Source organism: Malus domestica, chromosome 12, assembly GCF_042453785.1.
Source record: "Malus domestica chromosome 12, GDT2T_hap1".
Classification (NCBI taxonomy): domain Eukaryota; kingdom Viridiplantae; phylum Streptophyta; class Magnoliopsida; order Rosales; family Rosaceae; genus Malus; species Malus domestica.
In genome coordinates, this window is record NC_091672.1 from 23,274,241 (window position 1) to 23,284,055 (window position 9,815).

Here is a 9,815-nt window from a genome sequence, read left to right on the forward strand (position 1 = left end):
CATCCACATGCAGGGATAAAAAAGTCATTCCATTCTTATTTCTTTTCTTTTTGGTAATTCCACTTTTTTTTTTTTATAATCAACAAAAATAGAAGGAAAAAAAAAAAATCCTCCCCAATCCCTACCTTTGTCAGCCATAGCAACCACCGACCACCTTCCCCCGCTCTCTCTCTCACAAAACCTTAGCCATCCCGTCCACCACTGTTCTTCTTAAAATGAAACTAAATTCAATGTTTGCATAATAACTTATATACTAACCTAAATGCGGCGAGGTACGTTGTGATTTTTTAAATCTTGAATTTGGACTATTGGCTCTCTTAAAATGAGAAAGTCTGATAATATGAACTTTGTAATTTTATTGTTTATTTATTCTTTTATTGTAGTTCTAAAAGTTTTAAAAATAAAAATAAAAATTATGTCTATTGGTGCTTTATGCTTGGTTGATGGAATCAATAAAAATGAAAATAACAATTTTGCCCCTATAAATGACAGAAGAATGAGGAAAAATCCAATTTGGATTATGATTGATAACGAATTTCACCATAGGATTACAATTAAATGCTTTTTCACCACAGATGTCTATTTAAAAGTAAGGTATCACCACAAGGATCACGAAAAAAATTTGGCCCAAAATTTTTTTCTGACTGAGGATCTTCTCTCTGGATTCTCTTTGTGAGGATTTTGAGAAGTTTCAAATCATGTTCGTTCATTGTACATTATACAGTCAGTTTTTATCATGTACTATATATGTTTAATTTTAAATAAAAATATTTAAGATAATTTCTAATTGCACAATGTACGATAAACGGATATAATTTAAAGATTCTCAAGATCATCACCCAAAAAATCCGAAGAGAATCTTCATTCATTTTTATCAAAATCCTCCAAACTGTTCACGTGGACTTCAAATTGAACCTGGATCCACTCCGGACCCAAAAAATATGAGCCCAAGGATCAAATGATTTGGGCCGTTGAAATTTGATCCAACGGCTACAATTATTATAACTTTTAGAGGAGCTCTTGTTTGTAGCCGTTGTATCAAATTTCAACGGCCTGAATTATTTGATCCTTAAGCTAAGATTTTTTTAGTCCGGAGGAGATCCAGGTCCTTCAAATTATGATAATCCAAAAACCTACCAGCACTTTGTCCTGCTGCCACCTAAGTCACCAATAGAAACTAATCGTTATCCCATCCCCAAGCCGATCCTCATCCCATCGTTTCTAAGAATAAGGATTCTCTCTGAATTCTCTTTGTGAGAATCTCGAAAATCTTTAAATCGTGTTCGTTCATCATATATCGTGTGACCAGTATTTGTCAGGTACGGTTCATGTTTAATTTTAAATAAAAATATTTAAAATGATTTCTGACCGCACGATGTACGATAAAAAAATACGATTTGAGGATCTCAGGATCCTCACAAAGAGAATCCGGAAATGATCCTCACTCCTTTTCTAATTGCCATCCTAATTCTGCTTGTGTTAACGTAATTCGAAACGGAGTCCCACATAACTTGTCTGTCTCACAGCCAAAAATTCTACAAATAATGACAATTATCTTCAATCGAACGTGTAATAACGGGGTTCTTCTTTCATTCAACGACATAAATCAAACGGGCCGATAGTACAAGTTCAAACAGATACCGCAAAGAAAGTTAGGGTTTCATCAGAAAACTAATTGATAATATAGAAAGTAGTCCAATCTATCCTTGCAAGATTTTTTCTTTCACCGAGAGACTTTTTTACCTTCACATCTTCACAAAACAAGCTGTTCATACTTGATATTCTTTCAAACTAACTTGCTTTCAATGTAATTGGGTTGAGGGTGAAGACTAGGTATATGAGATATCCGACGTATTAATCCATAAAACCTAGCAAAGAAACGAAATTTTAGACAATGTGCAAAGCTACCAGAATGCTGAGACATGCAAAACATTATGCCCGGAGAAGCAAAACACAGTCGAAATTATGCCGATACATGTAACAGATTGATATTTACGAACCTTTTTTTGGACAATTTACTATTTAATTATGAATTTCTACTAGAGAGAGGAAGAAAGAATTATTTAGGTTTTTTAACTAAAATAATTCATGAAATTTGCATAACTTTTCAAATTGGTCCATGAAATTTGAAATAGATAGAATTGGTTCCTGAGCTTGTCCACAATCAATCATTTTGGTCATTCTGTGAAAAAATCTCCATAAAATAAGAATAAAATGACAAAAAAACCTTCAATTTTGGTCAAATCATTTAGGCTTATTGTTTTTAAATTGAGGGTAATTTTGTTATTTTGATCATTATTTAACATAATTTTTCACACAAAGACTAAAATGATTGATGGTAGACAATCTCAATGATTACTTCTATTGATTTCAAATCTCCCAGACCAAAGTGAGGAGTTATAAAAATTTCAGGGACTATTTTGACTAAAAAACCAATTATTTATTAATGCCCTCCGTTTATGTAGCTAGTCAATGAGAGATTTTTCAATATGACCGAAACACGGATGGTACACCACGTGTCACTATACAAATGGTGAAATATGTATATTAAAAAGTTAATAACTTAAAAAATACAAATTTCCACTATTTATAAAAAAAATATGTAATGTATTGTTCCGATTACAATGAAAAATTTCCCCTAATCAAGGTCGCCGGTGAAATAAAGAGAGAGACGGAAACAGCTGACACGAAAGTGAGAAGAAAGGATTTATTGCTTAATTGTTGTGTACGAACCAGGATCCTAACCGGATCCATTCCCCAGGGATCCTGGAGATTCCGCAATTGTGTTCATTCAACGTATATGGTGCGGTCAGTTTTTGTTAGACACTATTTATATTTGAATTCTAAATTTTAAATTTTAAATGATTTCTGATCGCATAATATACAATAAACGGACACGATTGCAGGATCCCTAGGAATGGATCGGGCGAGGATCCTGGTTCGTTGTGTAACGGCTACCTTTTTTATTCTTTTTCTTTCTTTTGACTCTGTACAGTATTAGGGGGGTGTATTCAATCGAGAATTTGAGAGACTTTAATGAATTTATAAATCCATGGATTTTTATAGAGTTTAATTGATTTGTGGAGATTCCATATAAAATTTTGATTCAATTCCTTCGAAATCTCGTGGGGAAAGGTGAGATTTATGGATGCTTAAAATACATTACAAAATCTCTCTAATTCTCTTTAATTCCTCAACTTTCTCAAATTCTTTAAAATCAATTTCTAATTAAATACACTTAGAATGTTATAAACTTCTTTAAAATCCTAATTGAATACACCTGGATTTCTAAGGATTTTAATCAACTATCTTAAAATTCTAATTGAATACACCTTGAATTTAAGAGAATCACTTACAATTCTGATTGAATACCCCTAGATTCATTAAAAGAATTAAAATCCCTCAAAATCCCAATTGAATACACCTGACTTAGTGTATAGTCAATGGAATTCCTATATCATATTAGATGTTTTGGACTATATATACAAGAGTTTTCTTCAACCAGAAAAGGAAGATTGAAGGAAGTTTTTGTTGCATAGTTCGGAGTCTGGATTGATCTCTGTGCTCCGTTTTCCATTTCTCTTTTCTTTACTGTACGGGCTTCCCTCAGCCCGCTCCCTCCTCCCTCGTCAGAAATGGAAACCGGGCCACTACCCTCCCGCTCTCGCTCGTTAGAAATGGAAAACGAGCCACTCCACTCCTCCTCGTCAGACACTAAAACAGAGCCATTCCCCTTGGAAATCGAGCCACCACCCTCCGAGCTACTTCCCTCCCCCTCGTCAGAAATGGGGACCGAGCCACTCCCCTCCCCCTCGTCAGGAAGGAAACCATCTAGGTTGACGTGCTGTGGTAAGCAGACCTACATATCCTTTCGAGTACTCACTACTTGTTGGGAAATGATTAGGGGACACTTTCGTTTCCCTTCTGCACACTTCCGTTTATTTATGTTCTTTAATTCTCTTTTTATTTATTTAATTTAAAAGCAAGAAGTAAACATAGAATTGCAATCACGACACGTATAGCAGATTGTTTTAGGGGTAGCTATTTCATGTTATGGCTCTCCAGATTTGCCTTCATCTGTGTAAGTATTTTCCGATTAAAAAAAATCATGTTTGATTGTTACTTGTGTAATATATGTGAACACTGTTCTAAACATTGGCTCTGGTCGGTGGAGTGCCACCTAAATTTAGTCGAAATTGTCAAGGAAAGTCGGAAAGCTTATTAGGCGGCTGCTGGGTGGATTTAGGCGGAATTAAGCAGGGCTAGGCGGGGATAAGTCGCTTTGTGGAGAACAGAATCTGGAAAACTTTTGTTGCTGAGCGCTGGAAACTGCGAAGAAGATGAAGCTTTGTTTATACCTGCACGTCGTCGTTTTGTTTTGATGTTTTTTATCTTTTCAATAGGGGTGGATGCAGGTTGGATTGGGTTGATTACTGAAACCAAACCGACCTAGTCGGTTGAGTTAAAATTGAAAACCGAAACCGATCAAGCCGGATGTAAACCGATCATGTCGGTTAACCGACGATGGAGGGTTGGTTTAGGTCAGTTCTCGGTTTGTGGATGGCGCTGGAGTGGGAGATAGAGAGGTGTCATCTGGAGAGATTCACGATGGTGATGGAGGAAGGAAGAATGGAGGACGCGGTGGCTGGGGGGCTGCTGTGCTAGGTTTGAAAACTAAGTCTGAAAGTGAGAGAAAAGAGAGATTGTTCGAAAGCAAACTCATTTAATAAAAATGGAGGAGAAACCAGGAAGAGGATCCTTTCCGGAGGATCTAGAGCCATTCATCGTATATCGTGCTGTCAGTTTTTGTTAGGTATTATTTGTGTTTAATTTTAAATAAAAAACTCAAATAATTTCTGACCACACGATGCACAATAAATGGTTAAGATGTGAATATTTGTAAAATCACCACAATTTAAATCCAGTTGGGATCCAAATTCGAAAAACCACTCAAACCCTCTAGAACTCACGGGTTGTTTTGTTCATTGGATTCCTTTTTTTATTATTAATTGAACACACCCATTTATTGTGAAGTTGTTGAAAATGAACTTCTCATGGTCTGCGAAACTTGTTATTTGGCCTCCATGAACACTCCCATTACCAAATTCCTCGATTGTTCATGACTTCAAGATGCTAACAGAGGATGAACATACTTGTCATCTCTTCTTTCTGCTCTTTCTTTGCCCTTGATCTTTTGGCGATTGGTTAGAACTTAGAGGGCACTTTGGCCTTGTTTGTATCTTTATCTTCTGGATTTGAGAAAGATTTTCTTCTCATCTTCAATGTCTTTGATCTCCTTTTGATTTGGCAAATTCTTTGGATTTTCTGGAGTGCCCCATTTTTCAAGAAATTTGCTTTTTTTTTTGTTTGTTTGTTTTTGATGTGCTAACAAGAATGTCACTTTGTGCTCTCTCTTTGCAGTCTTTTTTAAGTGTGGCATAGGATGATGAATCCTCATGTGCTCCTCACTGTTAACTTTTGTATTAAAAAAAAAATATAATAACTTTGACTGTATATAGCTAGTAAAAGAACATTAACCATAGTTATTTGGAACCATGATCTAAAATATTCATAATATCCCGATATTTTCATCGAAATTTCCGTGTTTTTGGACTACCGATATTTTTTTGGACTATCGATATTTCCGATATCATCGATATTTTAGACCTTGCTAAGTCACTCATGTATCTTACTATGCAATGTATAAAGTGTAAAATATTATACTAATTCATTATATATAAATGATTTTGGTGTGTTTAAACTTCTTTCATTAATTACTACATACTTTCTACACTCACAATGTTTGCCAACTAGTTATATAATCAACTTAAATCAGTTATATCTATCATGTCCTTCCAATTTTTTATGATAAACTAATAGACAATTGACTAAATAAACATCCTACAAAGTTTCAATAAAAAATTCCAAGTTTTTCTTACAATTTCCGTGGTTTTTATTCAATTTTTATCGATATCGATAATATCCTGATATTTCCATCGAAATTTCCATATTTTTGGATTACCGATATTTCCGATATCATCGATATTTAATACCTTGTAACTAACAAATGCAGGGGTTTGGTCTTTTGACAATGTCAACACCACCTGTCCTTGCTGTAGTAACAGGCCGTTGCAGCTCATTTGTGCCCCAGTGCATTGGCTTAGTCCATAAAAATCTCTTTTACACAGCATTGCTTCTATTAGCTATTGGAGTGTCGACTCACTCGTCCTCCTTGCCTCGGTTCAAAGAGGACCAGTTCCAGTTCACAACAAAAAAGCATTACAAGTCATGTTCATGGCAGCAGTTCTCGTATGTGACACTAGCCTTCGTCGTCCCTGCTGTTACCGTTTATGCAGTTGGTTATTCGAAGTCTTGGTTGATTAAGTTTGGGACAGGAGCATTAACTACCGTGGTATCTACACTTATTTTCTCAATCGGTTTATATTCATATAAATCCCCTAGTGGACGTTGGAGCTATCTTACTGGAATTTTTGTTAGCATACAGACTATGATCTTGTATGTAAGTTTCAATCAACAATCTATGAATACTGAAGAAAAGAAAATGAGATTTCTAGAGAGAGAGAGAGAGAGACAAGCTTGAAGAAGAAGAAAGGACTCTACTCTATTTGATTCATACGCACACACTAAGCACATGTAGCAAGAGCTGATATTACTTAATCTAAGATTACATCTTAGCTGCACACTTGGACTATGATCCAAGGGCTGATATTTAAAGCTGAATTCTTATTACATTTCAGCATATACACTTATAAACTAACACTCCCTTCTAAGCGATGTGCTGAAATCACTCCCAAAGCTGTCCTCAGTAATTCAAACCGATCCCTTGCCAAAGCTTTAGTGAAGATGTCTGCAACCTGTTCTTCAGTCTTGCAGTATACCAGGTCAATTTCACCATCTTGAAGTGCATCTCGGATAAAATGAAATTTCCGATTAATGTGCCTGGTTTTGTGATGATGAACTGGATTCTTTGATATGGCAATTGCTGAAGTATTATCACACAACAACTTAGTTGGTTCTGCTTGTTCTTCCCCGAAATCAGAGAGTACAAATCTTAGCCAAATGGCATGTGCAGTAGCTTCTGCTGCACTAATGGATTCTGCCTCTGCAGTTGAAAGAGCAACACTGCTTTGTTTGATTGAGGCCCAAGAAAACACACCAGAACCAAGATTAAATGCATAGCCAGATGTACTCCTCATGTCATCTTCACTTCCACTCCAATCACTATCACAATAACCAACTAACACTGCTCCTTTGCCCTTCTCATAAACAACTCCATAGTTCACAGTGCCTTGTATGTATCTCAGAACTCTCTTAGCTGTCCCCATATGCTTCTTGGTAGGATTGTGCATAAACCTAGCCAATAGACTTGCTGCAAACATGATATCTGGCCTTGTTGCTGTCAAATATAGCAAACTTCCAATCTGCAAGGCAACCGAGCTAGGCCCAGCGCGAGCTAGCCCGAGCCACTACCTCAGCAGCACAAGCCCAAGCAGCTGCGGTAGGAGAAGCAGCCTAGCGCTCGCAGGCCCAGCGCCCACGCGCACCATACGCAGGGCAATCCACGCCAATTGCCCGTCCCACTCCAGCAGTCCAATCCGAGGCCCAACCCACTCTCGTGGCCCACCAAGCAATCCCAATTGGTCCAAGATCGATTCAACTATCCCGGCTTCAGATTTCTAGATCGACGATTAAACCGAGGTATTTTCACCCAATTTCTCCGTAAATTTAACATCCCAACTCATATCTCGCGGTCGGAGTCCATTACACTTCCACTACTCAAGGAGATGTATTCCGTCTAAGCTCTTCCAACTCGAATGGCTAACAACAATTATCTCGACAAGTAATAGAGTTGACAAGCGCCCTCACACAACAGATAACCTTGATGAATCAGCTCTTGCAGCGCACCGAGATGCAAGAGGTTTTCATGTCGCACAGTAGACAACCTTGATGAATCATCTCTTCTTCATACCCTTTCTTTGCCCTTGTTCTTTTAGTGAGCGGTTAGAACTTGGAGGGCACTTTGGCCTTATCTTGTATCTTTTTCTTCTTGACATGAGAAAGATTTTCTTCTCCTCTTCAATGTCTTTGATCTTCCCTTTTGGATTTGACAAATTCTTTGGATTTTCTGGACTGGCCCTATTTTTCAAGAAGTTTGCCATTTTTTTCTTTTTGATGTGCTAACAAGAGTGTTACTTTGCTCTCGTTGCAGTCTTTTTTAAGGTGTTGCATAGGATGAATCCTCATGGAGCTAGTAGAAGAATATTAACCATAATTATTTGGAACTAACAAATGCAGGGGTTTGATCTTTTGACAATGTCAACACCACCAGTCCTTGCTGTATTAACAGGGAGTTGCAGCTCATTTGTGCCCCAGTGCATTGGCCCAGTCCATAAAATTCTCTTTTACACAGCATTGCTTCTATTAGCTATTGGAGAGTCGACTCACTTGTCCTCCTGGCCTCAGTTCGGCGAGGACCAGTTCAAAACAGAAGAGGTTTTCATGTCCAAGACAGAAAAGGTTTACAAACGTTCATGTCAGCTTTTCTCATTGGCGACACTACTGTTGGTCGTCCCTGTTTGTGCTGTTATAGCAGTTGGTTTATTGAAGTCTTGGTTGATTAAGTTTGGGATAGGAGCAATATCTACAGTGGTATCTACACTTATCTTCTCAAGCGGTTTATATTCATATAAACGCCCCAGTGGAGAGTCTAGCCATCTTAATGGAGTTTTTACTATCATACTGGGCAGCGGTATTCCAGCAGTTATGTTTTTCATAGTCTCATGTATGGCCGTTGTCCCATCAGGTGTTATTGCTTCTATTGGAAATACTTTCTTCATGGAACAAGCAACCGACATGAACCATTACATTGGGAGGCCCAGAGTTCCTACTATTATCCTTCCTGCGTAACAACTGTTGGTGAAATTATTTGTAAAGCTACGAAAACAAGATTCTAAAGTTATCTTTGCCTTCCCTGGGATTATAGTATCACAGCTGCAAAGGTGGAGACCCGAAGGTTAGACGTGGTGAAGAGCCACGGTTTCATTGACAAACCTGAGGAAACAATTCCCATGACCATGTTCTGGCTGCTTCCACAGTTTCTTCTTCTCGGTTTGGCTCAAGAGATTGGCAAACAAAGCATTGCGAATCTATGTTATGCTCCGCTGTGGTGGTTTTTTAGGAGCCGATCATTCTGCAAATACATGCAAACCGTGGCTGACGCTGTCAGTGGAGTCGGATATATAGGCGGGATGTCTGCAGCTAATCTGGTATCCTTCTTTTTAGTCCTTCTTTGGATTCTTCTGCAGCGGCGTTTTTTATTTTCCTGAAATTTGACATGCTTGTAAGTCCCACTTCTCTTCTTAGAATGAATTTCCTTGTTCTTAGCCATAAAAGCCTCAAACTAGTTGTTGCAAATGCGAGGAAGATCAAGTGTTGTTAGCTTTGTACCAAGTGGAATTCTCGTGCTAAATGAGACATTTCTCTTTTAGTTCCCTGCGTCTCGAATTCAAACTCTCTATTTCTTGACAACGGCCCATAACATTTTTCGGGACTAGGATTGAACTAAGCAAATTTCCCAACTAAGCCAGTGTCATATTTTACAAATTTGGATTGGCTTTTATAATAATTTTGATCGTTGCTAAGCAAGCTTTTTTAATTAGGAAAATTAATGAAAAAGATTTGAAAACTTTGAATTTTAATGATAAGGACAAAATAAAGGGTAAAGTAAATAGTAACATGATTAAGTTTTTAGTATAAAAATATGATTTTTCGTTAAAATGAACAGTACCGAGAGC

At 37.4% G+C, this 9,815-nt stretch overlaps 1 long non-coding RNA gene across 1 annotated transcript; it reads left to right on the forward strand.

Moving 5' to 3' along the window:
• Window positions 1-3,516: 3,516 nt before the first annotated feature.
• LOC103450603 (uncharacterized) lies at window positions 3,517-6,563 on the forward strand. The gene is made up of 2 exons (XR_011573941.1): window positions 3,517-3,849; window positions 6,074-6,563. It is a non-coding gene; the product is annotated as an uncharacterized lncRNA (long non-coding RNA).
• Window positions 6,564-9,815: the final 3,252 nt, after the last annotated feature.